The 18,153-nt window shown below is 39.3% G+C and overlaps 1 pseudogene; it reads left to right on the forward strand.

Annotated features, from left to right (window-relative positions):
* Nucleotides 1-3,330: 3,330 nt before the first annotated feature.
* LOC125538525 lies at nt 3,331-4,151 on the forward strand (annotated as a pseudogene).
* Nucleotides 4,152-18,153: the final 14,002 nt, after the last annotated feature.

An 18,153-nucleotide genomic window follows, 5' to 3' on the forward strand; every position in this document is an offset into this window, starting at 1 on the left:
TGCACGTCGTATAATTAACCCGCGATACTTGTGGTGACATTGGAGTATTTAGGTGATATTAGTGTTGATTGATGCGTGTCATATGGTGTTATTTTAGTACGAACTCTAGAGCTGTTTGTGACACTTATAGGAATAGCTTAATGGATTGGTCGGAAAGAATAACTTTGAGGTGGTTTCGTACCATACAAACAATTTCATCTTATGTTCTTCGCTATAGGAACTTTGCAGTGATTCTTTGTTGCACGTTGAGGGATTATTATATGATCCAAAAAAATCATTATTGAGAGATCTTGCACTAGTGAAAGTATGAACCCTAGGCCTTGTTTTCAAGCATTGCAATACCGTTTTCGCTCGCTTTTATTACTAGTTACCTTGCTGTTTTTATATTTTCAGATTACAAAAACCTATGTTTACCATCCATATTACACTTGTATCACTATCTCTTCACCGAACTAGTGCATCTATACAATATACCATTGTATTGGGTGTGTTGGGGACACAAGAGACTCTTTGTTATCTGCTTGCAGGGTTGTTTGAGAGAGACCGTCTTCATCCTATGCCTCCCACGAATTGATAAATCTTAGGTCATTCACTTGAGGTAAATTTGCTACTATCCTACAAAACTCTGCGCTTGGAGGCCCAACATGAGTCTACAAGAAGAAAGGTTGCGTAGTAGACATCAAGCTCTTTTATGGCGCTGTTGCCGGGGAGGTGGGTGCTTAAAGGTATATCTTTATACCCTGTTTGGATGTAGGAAAAACAGCTTGGAATTGGTAATCTGGAACTGCCAGGCCAAATTCTATTGTTTGGGGTGGTACAAGATTTGGGCTTGGAAAACTTGGCCCAATTCCAAGCGAGCCACCAGCGCACCTCCACCCCTCATGCGAGGCTTCCGAGCGGACGAGCTCGGAAAGGCTCGGAAACGCCCTGCAGCCCCCACCCCGCGTACCTGTTCGCTCATTCCTGGTGAGCTCCTCTCACTACGACTCCATCTCGCTCCTGACTCCCCTAAAGCAACCGGCGGCGATGGTGGCGGTTTGTTCTCCGGCCCTCCTCTCCCTCCCCCATCCATCCCTTCCCTCCTCTCCCTCCCATCCGCCCCTCATCCTTTTCATCTGTTCTTCAGCCATGGAACGACCTCGCCCTCAAACCCTAGATTCAGTCGGGGATTTGCGGCAGGAATAGGTCGTTCGCAGGGGAATGACGGTAGTAGTGGAACGATGGCGAGAGTGGCGCCATCCCCTCTGTGTGAAGCTCTAATATTTGTGGTGTCCATGGGAGAACTAGAATTTTTGTGGTGTTCACTGTAGCTCCTTAGATGCAGTCCAGTTCCTTGAATTTAAGAGCTCGATTTTGTGTGTTGCTAAAGTATGATTTGTTTGAACTATGCAGGTTTCCAGGGGATTTAGGAGGTCAAATTACCGTGGTGCCAAGGTATATTATCTACTCGTACTTCATGTCTGTACTGTTATTTTGTTTTGTCATTTATACACATGTTGCTGCATGGTTTATTATGTACCAATGCTCTGAATAATTCATGGACAAATGGTGTGTGCATTGTAGCTTTTTTCATCATGTCTTTGGTTGCCTACATTACCGAAGAGAACAAAAGAAGAAAAAGGAAGAGGATATTGTTGACAAAGCAGTATTTCGAAATGTCATGTCTAGCATTTGCGTATCTTAGTTCTCAGAGGGCACCGAGGAATCTCGGATGCTTCGATGATGACAAGGAAAAGGTTGCATATTGGAAGTATATATTGAAACAAACTTATGAGGGGTCCGAGACAACTTGCTATGATAAGCTACGCTTAACTAAAAGAAACTTCCATGATCTTTGTGCTATGTTGCGTGAGAAGTGTGGTCTCAAAGATAGCACGTTTGTGACAGTAGAAGAAAATGTTGCTATGTTCTTACAAGTTGTTGGACATGGACTTAAAATGAGAATGTTGGGTGGCACGTACCACCGTTCTTTAGAGACTATCAGTAGGCATTTCTCTACTGTGTTATCAGCCATCCTGTCTCTAACCAGGGAGTTTATCAAGCTTCCTGATCCTTCTATCACCCCTCCCGATGATTACAAGTGGAAGTGGTTTCCTAATGCACTTGGAGCACTAGATGGGTGTCATATTCCGGTGTTTGTTAATGCCACTGACAAAGGAAGGTATAGGAATAGGCACCAAGATATCAGCACTAACATGCTAGTTGTGGTTGACTGGAACATGAAATTTCTCTATGTTCTACCTGGTTGGGAGGGTTCATCATCGGACTCGAGAGTGCTAAAAGATGCTATGAGAATCGATCGCGAAGATGCATTTGTTGTACCACACGGTATGGCTCTTTCTCTTTGCGTTTCATTTCTCATATGTACTTGTTAGCTAACTTACGTACTTGTCAAGGAAAGTACTATCTTGTTGATGCTGGCTATACCAATGGACCTGGATTTCTATCTCCATTCAGATCCACTCGGTACCACTTGAAAGAGTGGGTGGCAAGTCAACAACAACCCCAAAACGAAAGAGAGTTGTATAACTTGCGCCATGCTCGTGCTAGAAATGTTGTGGAGAGAACCTTTGGCTTGTTGAAGAAAAAATGGGCCATCTTGCGTTCTTGTTCTTTCTTTGACATAGAGGACCAGGTAACACATGTCCATTTGATTGTTCATATGGGCATCATGTGTCCTTCTTTGACGATAAATTAAATATTTGCAGATTCGTCTTATTAATGCATGTTGTGTGTTACACAACTATGCAAGGGATAGGCAGCATATGAGAGATAATTTGTTGCTTCCAGAAGTCGACGCTGAGCTAGCGACTATGACTCCTGAACCTGCAGATGATGCTACTTTCATTAGAAGTGTCCAACAAACAAATGCATGGTCCAATTTTAGGCAGCAATTTGCGGATGAGATGTATGCTGAGTACCTTGTGGCGCATGGAGAACTAGAGATCGAGTAGATAAGTGCCGATGGAGTAGATAGCTAGCTGATGGTGCCTTTTTTGTGCTAGCTTGCTGATGGTGCCCTTTTATGTGTGGGAGCATGCTGGTTGTGATGGTGCCTTGTGTGTTATGGGTTGTACATGCTTCATCTTTTGTTCGTACTAATATATATGTTTACCTTACTCGTGCTTGCTCTTTTGTTCTTACTTTTATGCACATTCATTTATTTTACTTGTAGAAGCATGGCCGAAACAAAAGGAAAAAAGTAGAGTTTACCTTACATGGACTCTTAAGATGGACATGACATTGTTGGTCGTCCTTGTTGAGCATCACAGCAATGGTGACCGTGCTCAAAATGGTTGGAAGCCACATGTGTATAATGCTTGCATTAAGCATGTCAAGGATACATGTGATGTTGACATTACAAAGGAAAACATAACAGGAAGAATCAAAACATTTGACAAGCAGTATGAGATCATTACCAAGATGCTTGCACAGAGTGGCTTTGGATGGGATTGGGTAAAGAACATGGTGTCAGTTGATAGTGAAGAAGTGTGGTCTCGATATGTGGAGGTACTTAACACCAAATTTATTTTGTGGTTATTTTTGCAACTTTAATATCATCTCATTTGTGTGTTTTGTGTAGGCTAACAAGGAAGCACGTGCCTATAGGAACAAGGTAGTGCACAATTGGGAGTCTATCAATATCATATATTCAAAAGATCATGCGACCGGTGTCGGTGCTAGGACAGGAGCTGAATGTGTTCAAGAACCACAAGACACACCTGTTGTTGAAGAAGCTCCTGAGGTGCCTCAGAAGAGGCAACACATTGGGGATGCTATCTTGTGCATGATGGGAAAGATGAAGATTTCTTTTGATGATGCTTTGAAGACAACTGAGCCACTTCCTATGCCTAAGGTGACTCCTCCAACAGAAATCCTTGCTGCACTAAAGAAGGTACCAGATTTGGAAGATAGTGATATGCTGAGAGCTTATGGAAATTGATTGTCAATGAGCGTTTGTTTGAAGCACTCATGGCGCTACCCGAGGAGTTAAGGAAGCCATGGCTGTTGACCTTCGATTAATTGTTACTATCGTGTTTAGTTGATGTATGGACTCTTGTTTGCGAACTATCCACTTGTGCTATGTGTAAGAGACATAAAACTATCTACTTGTGCTATGTGTAAGAGACATAAACTACCAAAATTATTATCCATATTGTTTTCTTGGTACTTTAAAACAATTTTCTGGCATCCTTCCTTTTTCCATATTTATTTCTACTTGTGTTATTGTTTTGAACTTATTCAGAACATTTTATTGTTATTATGTGTGTAAAATAATATATATACACACACATAATACTTTTTTCATACATGTACAGAAGTTTCTATTATCCAAACTCAAAAAACATCCAATTCCATGGTTTGTACATCCAAACAGCAATTGGAATTGAGTGCTACCCTCTGATTCCAACAATAAATTCCATGCACATCCAAACAATAGAATTCAAATTCGAGCCCATTTCCTTTCCATCTTGGATTTGGAATTTCTAGTCCAATTCAATTCCAAGCAATTTTTCCTACATCCAAACACAGCGTTAGATCTTGCAGTTGAATCTTTTAGTTTCTTGTTTATCACTAGTTTGGTTTATAAAAAAACTAAAAATGGATATTATTCATCTTTATCATGTCATTTTTGAAAATGATGGAAAGGAAAATTGTGCTTAGTGGTTAGAAGAAGAATTCAATAGAATATTTGGCATGAAAAATGATGAGCATGATTGTAATGTTGTTGGTATGAATTCTTTGAATATCCATGATGCTAATAATAGGCAAAGCCATAAGCTTGGGGATGTTATGTTTGATGATGATGATATTTTTACTCCCCCAAGTTTTGATGAGAATATTTATTATGATGATAGCATGCCTCCTATTTCTGATGATTATATTATTGAAAGTGGGTTTGGAAGAGTGTCAACTCTAGGTACTAATGATCTCACTATTTTGGAAGGTGTTTAATATTATTGTAATAATTATAAAACTGGATTTGGAGAGTTCATGACTTTATTTAATGATGATACCACTATTTTGGAAGAGGTTTTAATTGATTGTTACAACAAAGTGGCTATCTATGATGATTATGGTGATGACATGTATGATATAAAGAATAATGATAACCATGAAATTTTGCATCATGATTTTAGTGCTAAAATTGATTATGTAAATCAATTAACCAATGTTCTTTATTCTCGGTTGTAATGTATATCACTAATCAATTTGTTTATACTAAATTTAAATTAAGTGATGTAATAAAAAGTTATCTTTCAATTGATTTGTGGCAATTTCACAAATCATATAGTGCACATGTACATATTTGTATTTTTGTGCACATGTTGTATAGCTTAGTTTCACTAAATATTATGTTAGAGGTTTTTAAAGAGTAAAGTATGACTGATATCTAACATTCTTAAGAAGTTGCTCCCCACTTCTACTTATTCTCTTAGCATGCACAATGTCCACATCATCACTTTGCCACATAAGCTTTTACCGTAGTGGAATTCTCCATCCCTCAATGCCTCCTGCATGCAATAGATAATTAGCAAAAAAAGTCTATCGCAAGACTGCTGCATGCAAACGTCCATCATCGCTAGGGGTGCCAATAAACGGCAATTTATACGTGCATGTAGTGGTAGCCATCAATATAGGATCGCACATATTATCATCTGTAAAAGGAAACTGCTTTGATTAAGATGGAAATTAATACTCCACTCATTCTTCTCATCTCCCTGAAGGAAACTGCTTTGATTATGACGGAGTACACGGGTGACTGCGGTCCTTCGTCTCCCTGAAGGAATAAATCTCTCCACCGGTCCTCTAACAAAATCCCCACCGATTCTTATCATCTTCCTATATCTCTATCTCTAACTCTCCCTCTCTCTCTCTCTCTGCATTGCGCCGCCGCCAGCCAAGACTTCACCGGTCTTTGCCATCGGAGACCCACGAACTGCTGCCATATACCTGATTGTTTGTGCCAGTTATTTGTTCAGGTGATTAGTCGAAAGCCACGGTGAGCAGCGTCGCCACCTCCAATGCAATGACCCGCGTCCTTCAGGCTGGTCAGATCTCCAACGAGCACAACTCCCTCGACAATTCGCTGACACCGGTTGAGATCATGCAGTCCGCAACCGGCGCGCTCCCTAGGAGAGGCGCCCTCGTGGTGGTGCTCGCGGACAGGACGTAGTCGTCGAGGGCTTCTGTAGCTCGTGCTGCGGCATCCATGGCGCGGACGTCGGGCCAGGTACACCTAAGCGTGGGTGGGTGACGTCGAGCATGAGTGCACCGCCGACTTCTGATCCCAAGTCCTCCACCTCCTTCCCTTTCCTATATAGTATGGAGTTCTCACGACCGGCTACAACATCGTCGTCGACATCCTCTATAGGACATGGGCTGTAAATCGCAAGTGTCCATGCTTTTATCTCCTCCGTGAATCCCATCCGTAAGTTTTCCCCAAATTATTGCGACTGATGGCCCATATCCTAATTGAACAACCCGATCCTGGCAGCAGTTTAATTCCCTTTTCCTTACAAAGGTGAGCACTAGCAAATCTCGTGAAACACATATCTTCTCACCACGCGGCTCAACTAGCATACCAGATCTCTCTTTACCTTACAAAAAAGTGAGCACTAGCATATCTCTTGGCAGTAGCAATTCAACAACTCGATCTAGGTGTGTCTTACTTAATTAGGATACCGTAGTAATTATTTTGTGGTTTAGTGGTTTTCCTGTTTTGATTTTTTAGCAGATATTTTTAGTTCAGCCTTCTACTGTTACTTGCGCTTATCCTGCAGGCGACGACCGAGCATGGAGGGAAGCACTGAAATGATTAATATTGTGTGTGAAAGTTGTCACATAGGCTGCTAATGTTTGATTGTGTTTTCCAAAGACACACTTTTATTTGCATCTAGGGTGACAAACTGTGCATGCTTTGGGCTGTTGCGAACCATCTCCCACTTTTATCTTCTCTTTCGAGCAGTTATTCTTTCGAAGTGCTGGCCACATGTGTTGTATATTTAAATTTTTACTATGGCCTTTATACCGTTAGTGGTATATTTCATATACCGTAATTTTATAAAGAATTCAGTTTTTACTTTGTGTGATTTAGATTGCTCTTTTCTTTATCAAGACTGTTCTTTTTTTAAACGAATCCAGTATAATGCCTTCTGGATTTGTAGCTCATTCGTTAGGTGAGAGTTTGGTGTAGGGTAATTATCCATTAGTTTTCCTTCATCCTCCTGAGTTAAATATTGTGACGATCCCTTCCTTATTCTCTTATTTAAGCCATAACCGAATATTCTTGAAACCCTCTGAATGAGATATAGTTGTCCAATGCAATTTATGTAGTTTGGTGAGTTTTGAATTGAGAAGACATATCAATGTGAACTTTTCTTGGCTAAAATGTGTCAATCTAATAACTATCGCATTACTAATTTCCAATTCTTTTCATATCTCTCTCAATTGTTGTAGAATTTCCCGCCGCAACACGCGGGGCATCCTCTAGTTTTATTAGTGACATTGTAATCAATGAGTGCAAATATTTCAGCCATTTCAATATTTGCATAGTCATCATCTTTTCGTAGCCACATCCCATGTGGGGAATCATGTTCGGGTCGGTCGAAACAAATATGAGACCAGGACGGAAATAAAGTTTTATATCAAATTTTTATACTTGTTTGTTTTTATCATAGTATAATATTATTATATATTTTTTTAGTTGGTATATTTAACCACATAATTTATTTTTTATAGTTAACCAATATTCTTTGTTCTTATTGTAATGTATATCACTAACCAATTTGCTTATATTTAATTTAAATTAATTGATATAGTAAAAGTTATCTGTTAATTAATTTGTGTCAATTTCAAAAACTATATAGTGCACATGTACATATTTGAATGCATGTGCACATGCTGATATATAATTTAGCTTCAGTAAATATAATGATAGAGGTTTCCAAATAAGAAGATGCAACTAATATGTTATTAGTGATTTGTAGTGTATTATTCGGTGTGCATATTTATAGAACCTTGTAGAGTATAAGTTGTACATTTTGCAAATTTATTGCAAGTTAGATTGAGTAATAAATTTATTACATGCATGATATTGAAAAAGCACCAACAATTGACGTACGTAAACATATCACTAATTCGGTTATGATTACATTTAGTTTGTTTATTTAATATACTCATCTAGACGTTTAATTTCCTATGGTGTATATAAGAGCTCATGCCAGTTTCTAAACTAAAAGGTTATGTACGGATTACACATAGAACTGTATTTTGCATAGATTTCAGTACAACCGGCAGGACGTCCATCGGAGATGGAGAATAGCAGGCTAACTAAGGTCATTGTCTATCAGATTCACAAATCACCTATTATATTAGGTTTTACTTTGATGTGATGCAGATTTGGTCCTACAAAATTAAAATTTTATTCTACACTGATGACCCACAAGTATGGGGAATCTATAGTAGTCCTTTCGATAAGTAAGAGTGTCGAACCCAACGAGGAGCAGAAGGAAATGATAAGCGGTTTTCAGCAAGGTATTCTCTGCAAGTACTGAAATAGGTGGTAACAGATAGTTTTGTGATAAGATAAATTGTAACAAGCAACAAGTGACAAAAGTAAATAAAGTGCAGCAAGGTGGCCCAATCCTTTTTGTAGCAAAGGACAAGCCAGAACAAACTCTTATAATAGGAAAAGCGCTCCCGAGGACACATGGGAATATCGTCAAGCTAGTTTTCATCACGTTCATATGATTCGCGTTCGGTACTTTGATAATTTGATATGTGGGTGGACCGGTGCTTGGGTGTTGTTCTTACTTGAACAAGCATCCCACTTATGATTAACCCCTATTGCAAGCATCCGCAACTACAACAAAAGTATTAAGGTAAACCTAACCATAGCATGAAACATGTGGATCCAAATCAGCCCCTTACGAAGCAACGCATAAACTAGGGTTTAAGCTTCTGTCACTCTAGCAACCCATCATCTACTTATTACTTCCCAATGCCTTCCTCTAGGCCCAAATAATGGTGAAGCGTTATGTAGTCGACGTTCACATAACACCATTAGAGGCTAGACAACATACATCTTATCAAAATATCAAACGAATACCAAATTCACATGACTACTAATAGCAAGACTTCTCCCTTGTCCTCAGGAACAAATGTAACTACTCACAAAGGATATTCATGTTCATAATCAGAGGGGTAATAATATGCATAAAGGATCTGAACATATGATCTTCCACCAAATAAACCAACTAGCATCAACTACAAGGAGTAATCAACACTACTAGCAACCTACTAGCACAAATCCCGGACTTTGAGACAAGAATTGGATACAAGAGATGAACTAGGGTTTGGAGATGAGATGGTGCTGGTGAAGATGTTGATGGAGATTGCCCTCTCCAGATGAGAGGAGCGTTGGTGATGACGATGGTGATGATTTCCCCCTTCCGGAGGGAAGTATCCCCGGCAGAACAGCTCTGCCGGAGCTCTAGATTGGTTCCGCCAAGGTTCCGCCTCGTGGCGGCGGAGTTTCGTCCCGAAAGGTTCCTTCTGATTTTTTTTCTCATCGAAAGACTTCATATAGCAGAAGATGGGCGTCGGAGACCCACCAGGGGGCCCACGAGGTAGGGGCGCGCCCCCCACCCTCGTGAGCAGGGTGTGGGCCCCCTGGACTTCATCTTTGGCGAGGATTTTTCTTTATTTCTTTTAAGATATTCCGTGGAGTTTCAGGACTTTTGGAGTTGCGCAGAATAGGTCTCTAATATTTGCTCCTTTTCCAGCCCAGAATTCCAGCTGTCGGCATTCTCCCTCCTTATGTAAACCTTGTAAAATAAGAGAGAATAGCCATAAGTATTGTGACATAACGTGAAGTAACAGCCCATAATGCAATAAATATCGATATAAAAGCATGATGCAAAATGGACGTATCAACTCCCCCAAGCTTAGACCTCGCTTGTCCTCAAGCGAAAAGCCGATAACAATAAATATGTCCTCATGTTTAGAGGTAGAGGCGTCGATAAAAAATAAAATACAGACATGAAGGCATCATGATTATTCTCATAATAGCAACATATATAGATTTTGTCATATGATTACTTATATTCAAGTGATGATCAATTCACAATGCAAAAGTATGAATCAGAAACCTTATTGAGCACCAACAAACTATAAGCTTAGTCATTGAAGCAATTGCAATTTATCATAACATCGGAAAGAGTCTATGTCAAAGCTAAAAAGCAAGTCCACATACTCAACTATCATTTAGTCCTTCATAATTGCTAACACTCACGCAATACTTGTGGTTATGAAGTTTTAATCGGACACAGAGAAAGATAGGGGCTTATAGTTTTGCCCCACAACCTTTTACCTCAAGGGTAATGTCAACAATAATAATTCATGCTCCCCTACATCCAATTAGATATATATATCATGTTCTTTTCAACATGCTGGGCTTGCCAAAGGATAAAATAAAAAGAAAGGTGAAGATCACCATGACTCTTGCATAAGGTAGAAGATAATAATAAGAGATAGGCCCTTCGCAGAGGGAAGCAGAGGTTGCCATGCGCTTTTATGGTTGGACGCACAAAATCTCAATGCAAAAGAACGTCACTTTATATTGCCCCTTGTGATATGAACCTTTATTATGCAGTCCGTCGCTTTTATTACTTTCACATCACAAGATCGTATAAAGCTTATTTCTCCCACACCAATCAATCATACATATTTAGAGCAATTTTTATTGCTTTGCACCGATGACAACTTACTTGAAGGATCTTACTCAATCCATAGGTAGATATGGTGGACTCTCATGGCAAAACTGGTTTAAGGGTATTTGGAAGCACAAGTAGTATCTCTACTTGGTGCTGAGAATTTGGCTAGCATGAGGGGGAAAGGCAAGCTCAACATGTTAGAGGATCCATGACAAAATACTTTATCTCAGATATAAGAAAACATAACTCATTACGTTGTCTTCCTTGTCCAACATCAACTCTTTAGCATGTCATATTTTAATGAGTGCTTCCAATATAAAAGATGTCAATGATAATATATCTATATGTGAAACCTATCTTTCCTTATTACTTCCTATTAATTGCAACGATGACCAAAGCTACGTCTGCCAACTCCCAACAACTTTAAATCATCATACTCTTTCTATGTGAAGTCATTACTCTCAATAAGATCAATATGAACTCTTTGTTTCTTTTTATTCTTTTTCTCCTTTTATTTTATTTTATTCACCCAAGATCATGGCAAAATAATCAAGCCCTTGACTCAACACTAATCTTTATTATATATAGCTCACAGACTCGATTACATAGAGAGATCATAAAGCAAAACTCAAAACTAGATCATGCCATAAATTTTATTCTACTAGATCAAGATACTACTGATAGGATCGAACTAAGAAAAACGGTAAAGATAGGAGATGTGATTGTGATACGATACCGGGGCACCTCCCCCAAGCTTGGCAGTTGCCAAGGGGAGTGCCCATACCCGTGTGATTATATCTCTTTCTTTGTTGTTGGTGTAATATTCTTGGCGATGATTCCACTCAGGATGCGGTTCTCCTCCTCGAGCTTATTGACTTGCTGCTTGAGGTCCATTATTTCCTTACGAAGCTTTCCTGTGACGGCTAAAGCTCCTTGCACCCAAGGGTGTTGCATAGCTGCGGGAGAACAAGTGACACTCCTCTTCATATTTTCATACGAAAGAAATCTAACATTGGAAGGGATAACCGAGTTTGGAATAGCTGAGCTCTGTAGTTCCCCCATCGTGAATCCAGCTCGGAAGCGAGAGGTGACTTCTTGATCCTCCATGGCATCTACCCTCATCAAGTCAGCCTCCATCTCTTCCTCCGTTGCTAGCCCGAAGTGGTCAGCGTCGCTGTTTGCCCTTGGTTCCGATGCCGGATTAGATACCCGACTCTCCCCGACTGACTCTTGAGAAGACATCTTGCTCTAATCTGCAGCAGCAACAGCTCAAAACGAAAACAGAGGATAATTGCGTGATACGGGAGTCAAAACCTTCGGGAGTATATATAATGAATTTTTACCGACCAAAATACGTAATGTGCAAGAAAACAGAGTCCGGAAGGCACACGAGGTGCTCACGAGGTAGGGGGCGCGCCTAGAGGGGTAGGGGGCGCCCACCACCCTCGTGGGGCCCTCGTGTCCTTCCCGGACTGCTACTTATTTTTCTATTTTTCTAAATATTCCAAAACGGAGAAATATTGCCTTAAAATTTGTTTTGGAGTCGGTTTACTTACCGTACCACATACCTATTCCTTTTCGGAGTCTGAAACAGTCTGGAAGGTGTCCCTTATGTATTCCTCCGGGGTTATGGTTTCAATAATATTGGTTTCAACATTTATGGGATTACCTGAGATACAGTGTTTAATTCTTTGACCGTTTACCACCTTCAGATTTGTGCCTTCGAAGTTGTGGATTTTTATGGCACCGGAACGATAGACCAACTCGATGATGTAGGGGCCTTCCCATTTAGAGAGAAGTTTTCCTGCAAAAAATCTTAAACGAGAGTTGTATAGCAATACATAATCACCTACATTAAACTCACGCTTTTGTATCCTTTTGTCATGCCATCTTTTAACTTTTTCTTTAAACAACTTGGCATTTTCATAAGCTTGGGTTCTCCATTCATCAAGTGAGCTAATATCAAATAACCTCTTCTCACCAGCAAGTTTGATATCATAGTTGAGCTCTTTAATAGCCCAATATGCCTTATGTTCTAGTTCGAGAGGTAAGTGACATGCTTTTCCATAAACCATTTTATACGGAGACATACCCATAGGATTTTTATATGCAGTTCTATATGCCCATAATGCATCATCAAGTTTCTTGGACCAATTCTTTCTAGACCTATTAACAGTCTTTTGCAAAATTAATTTGAGCTCTCTGTTACTCAATTCTACTTGACCACTAGACTGAGGGTGATAAGGAGATGCAATTCTATGATTAACGTCATACTTAGCAAGCATTTTATGGAAAGCACCATGAATAAAGTGTGAACCACCATCAGTCATTAAATATCTAGGGACTCCAAATCTCGGAAAAATAACTTCTTTAAGCATTTTAATAGAAGTGTTATGATCAGCACTACTAGTTGGAATAGCTTCTACCCACTTAGTAACGTAATCAACAGCAACTAGAATATGTGTATATCCATTAGAGGCAGGAAAAGGTCCCATATAATCAAAGCCCCAAACATCAAATGGTTCAATAACAAGTGAATAATTCATAGGCATTTCTTGACGTCTACTAATATTACCAATTCTTTGGCATTCATCACAAGACAAAACAAACTTACGGGCATCCTTGAAGAGAGTAGGCCAATAAAAACCGGATTGCAATACCTTATGTGCAGTTCTATCTCCAGCGTGGTGTCCTCCATAAGCTTCGGCGTGGCACTTGCGTAGGATCTGTTCCTGTTCATGCTCAGGTACACAACGTCTAATAACACCATCTACTCCTTCTTTATAAAGATGTGGGTCATCCCAAAAGTAATGTCTCAAATCATAGAAAAACGTTTTCTTTTGTTGGTATGTGAAACTAGGTGGTATGAATTTAGCAACAATATAATTAGCATAATCAGCATACCATGGAGTACTAAGAGAAGTACCTATAACATTTAATTGTTCATCAGGAAAGCTATCATCAATAGGTAGTGGGTCATCAAGAACATTCTCTAACCTAGATAAGTTGTCTGCAACGGGGTTCTCAGCTCCTTTTCTATCAACAATATGCAAATCAAATTCTTGCAGCAGGAGAACCCATCTAATAAGTCTAGGTTTAGCATCTTTCTTTTCCATAAGATATTTAATAGCAGCATGATCAGTGTGAATAGTTACTTTAGAATCAACAATATAAGGTCTGAACTTATCACAAGCAAATACAACTGCTAAAAGTTCCTTTTAAGTAGTAGCATAATTTCTTTGAGCGGTGTCTAGAGTCTTACTAGCATAATGGATAACATTTAATTTCTTATCAACTCTTTGCCCTAGAACAGCACCTACAGCATAATCACTAGCATCACACATAATTTCAAAGGGTAAATTCCAGTCAGGTGGCTGAACAACAGGTGCAGAGACTAATGCTTTCTTAAGTATTTCAAATGCTTCTACACAATCATCATCAAAGACAAATGGTATATCTTTCTGCAATAAATTAGTCAGAGGCTGAGAATTTTTTTAGAAGTCCTTAATGAACCTCCTATAAAATCCGGCGTGACCAAGGAAACTTCTTATACCTTTGATGTCCTTGGGACATGGCATCTTTTCAATAGCATCAACCTTGGCTCTATCAACTTCAATACCTCTTTCAGAAACGTTATGCCCCAAGACAATACCTTCATTAACCATAAAGTGGCACTTTTCCCAATTCAAGACAAGATTAGTTTCTTCACATCTCTGCGAAACTCGATCAAGATTGCTCAAGCAATCATCAAAAGAGGAACCATAGACGGAAAAGTCGTCCATGAAAACCTCACAAATCTTTTCACAAAAGTCAGAGAATATAGCCATCATGCATCTTTGAAAGGTAGCAGGTGCATTACATAGACCAAAAGGCATACGTCTATAAGCAAAAGTACCAAAAGGGCATGTAAAAGTAGTCTTTGATTGATCTCTAGCCAACACAGGTATTTGAGAGAAACCAGAATAACCATCTAGAAAGCAGTAATGTGTATGTTTGCATAATCTTTCTAGCATTTGATCAATAAAAGGTAAGGGGTAATGATCTTTCTTAGTAGCCTTATTCAATTTGCGGAAATCAATTACCATCCTATAACCTATAATAATTCTTTGCGGGATCAATTCATCTTTATCATTAGGAACAACAGTAATACCTCCCTTTTTAGGGACACAATGGACAGGACTACCCACTGGCTATCAGCAACGGGATAAATTATACCTGCCTCCAGAAGCTTGAGTATTTCTTTTCTTACCACTTCTTTCATTTTAGGATTCAAACTTCGTTGAGGGTCACGAGCTGGTTTGGCATCTGCTTCCAAATTTATTTTATGTTGACATAGAGTGGGACTAATGCCCTTAAGATCATCAAGAGTATATCCAATAGCAGCACGGTGCTTCTTCAGAGTTTTCAATAATCTTTCTTCTTCATGCTCTGAAAGGTTAGCACTAATAATAACAGGATATATCTTCTTTTCATCAAGATAAGCATATTTAAGATTATCAGGCAACGGTTTAAGCTCAAACACGGGATCACCCTTGGGTGGAGGAGGATCCCCTAAAATTTCAACAGGCAAATTGTGTTGCAGAATAGGCTCCTGTTTAAAGAATACTTCATCTATTTCCCTTCTTTCATTCATGAACATATCATTTTCATGGTCTAGCAAATAATGTTCTAAAGGATCACTAGGAGGTACGGCAATAGAAGCAAGACCAATAATTTCATCCGTACTAGGTAATTCTTCCTCACGATGTTGTTTACTGAATTTAGAGAAATTAAACTCATGAACCATATCATCCAAGCCAATAGTAACAACATTCTTTTCGCAGTCTATCCTAGCATTAATAGTGTTCAAGAAGGGTCTACCAAATATAATGGGACAAAATCTTGTGGAGAAGTGAGAACAAGAAAGTCAGCAGAATATTTAGTTTTCCCACACAAGACTTCAACATCTCTAACGATCCTAATTGGTGAAATAGTATCTCTATTGGCAAGTTTAATTGTGACATCAATACCTTCTAACTCAGCAGGTGTAATTTCATGCTTAATTTCTTCGTACAAAGTATGTGGTATAACACTAGAACTAGCACCCATATCACATAAGCCATGATAACAATGATCTCCTATTTTAACAGAAATAACAGGCACGCCTACCACAGGTCTATGTTTATCTTTAGCACAAGGTTTAGCAATTCTAGCAGTTTCGCCATTGAACTGAATAACATGCCCATCAATATTATCAGACAAGAGATCTTTAACAATAGCAATATTAGGTTCTACTTTAACTTGCTCAGGAGGTAAATAAGTTCTAATATTGCTTTTACGAACAACAGTTGAAGCTTTAGCATGATCCTTTATTCTAACAGGGAAAGGTGGTTTCTCAACATACGAAGTAGGAACAATAGGATCATTATAAGTGACAGTCTTTTCTTCAACTTTAATAGGTGCAGCTACTTTTACTTCTGTGGGAGGATGATATTTAAACCACTTCTCCTTGGGGAGATCAACATAAGTAGCAAAAGATTCACAGAAAGAAGCTACTATCTTAGAGTCAAGTCCATATTTAGTGCTAAACTTACGGAAAATGTCGGTATCCATAAAAGATTTAACACAATCAAACTTAGGTGTCATACCTGACTCCTTACCTTCGTCGAGGTCCCAATCTTCAGAGTTGCGTTTAATTCTATCCAATAAGTACCATTTGAATTCAATAGTCTTCATCATAAAAGAGCCAGCACAAGAAGTATCGAGCATGGTGTGATTTTTTTCAGAAAGCCGAGCATACAAATTTTGAATAATTGTTTCCCTTGAAAACCCATGATTGGGGCATGAATATAACATTGATTTAAGCCTCCCCAAAGCTTGAGCGATGCTTTCTCCTTTGCGAGGCCAAAAATTATATATATAATTGCGATCACGATGAACAAGATGCATAGGGTAATACTTTTGATGAAATTCCAATTTCAATCTTTTATAGTTCCATGATCTCGTATCATCACATAGCCTATACCATATCAATGCGTCTCCCTTCAAAGATAAAGGGAAGACCTTCTTCTTAGCAACATCATCGGGTATACCTGCAAGCTTAAATAACCCACAAACTTCATCCACATATATTAAGTGCTCATCAGGATGCTTTGTTCCATCTCCTGTAAAAGGATTAGCTAGCAGTTTTTCCATCATACCCGAAGGAAATTCAAAAGGAGTTTCATTTTCAATAGGTTCAGTAGGTTGAGGAGCAACTCTTTGCTCTGCTGGATGGGGTGAAGATACCCCGAACAAGCCCCTCAGAGAATTACTTTCCATAGTAACAAGTGACAGTAAATTTCAGCACACTATATAAATTTTTCCTTACCAAAGGCGCTACACTCCCCGGCAACGGCGCCAGAAAAGAGTCTTGATGACCCACAAGTATAGGGGATCTATCGTAGTCCTTTCGATAAGTAAGAGTGTCGAACCCAACGAGGAGCAGAAGGAAATGATAAGCGGTTTTCAGCAAGGTATTCTCTGCAAGTACTGAAATAAGTGGTAACAGATAGTTTTGTGATAAGATAAATTGTAACGAGCAACAAGTGACAAAAGTAAATAAAGTGCAGCAAGGTGGCCCAATCCTTTTTGTAGCAAAGGACAAGCCGGAACAAACTCTTATAATATGAAAAGCGCTCCCAAGGACACATGGGAATATCGTCAAGCTAGTTTTCATCACGTTCATATGATTCGCGTTCGGTACTTTGATAATTTGATATGTGGGTGGACCGGTGCTTGGGTGCTGTTCTTACTTGAACAAGCATCCCACTTATGATTAACCCCTGTTGCAAGCATCCGCAACTACAACAAAAGTATTAAGGTAAACCTAACCATAGCATGAAACATGTGGATCCAAATCAGCCCCTTACGAAGCAACGCATAAACTAGGATTTAAGCTTCTGTCACTCTAGCAACCCATCATCTACTTATTACTTCCCAATGCCTTTCTCTAGGCCCAAATAATGGTGAAGTGTTATGTAGTCGACGTTCACATAACACCACTAGAGGCTAGACAACATACATCTTATCAAAATATCAAACGAATACCAAATTCACATGACTACTAATAGCAAGACTTCTCCCTTGTCCTCGGGAACAAACGTAACTACTCACAAAGCATATTCATGTTCATAATCAGAGGGATAATAATATGCATAAAGGATCTGAACATATGATCTTCCACCAAATAAACCAACTAGTATCAACTACAAGGAGTAATCAACACTACTAGCAACCTACTAGCACAAATCCCGGACTTTGAGACAAGAATTGGATACAAGAGATGAACTAGGGTTTGGAGATGAGATGGTGCTGGTGAAGATGTTGACGGAGATTTCCCTCTCCCGATGAGAGGAGCGTTGGTGATGACGATGGTGATGATTTCCCCCTCTCGGAGGGAAGTATCCCCGGCAGA

This window comes from Triticum urartu, chromosome 1 (assembly GCF_003073215.2).
Source record: "Triticum urartu cultivar G1812 chromosome 1, Tu2.1, whole genome shotgun sequence".
Taxonomy (NCBI): Eukaryota; Viridiplantae; Streptophyta; class Magnoliopsida; order Poales; family Poaceae; genus Triticum; species Triticum urartu.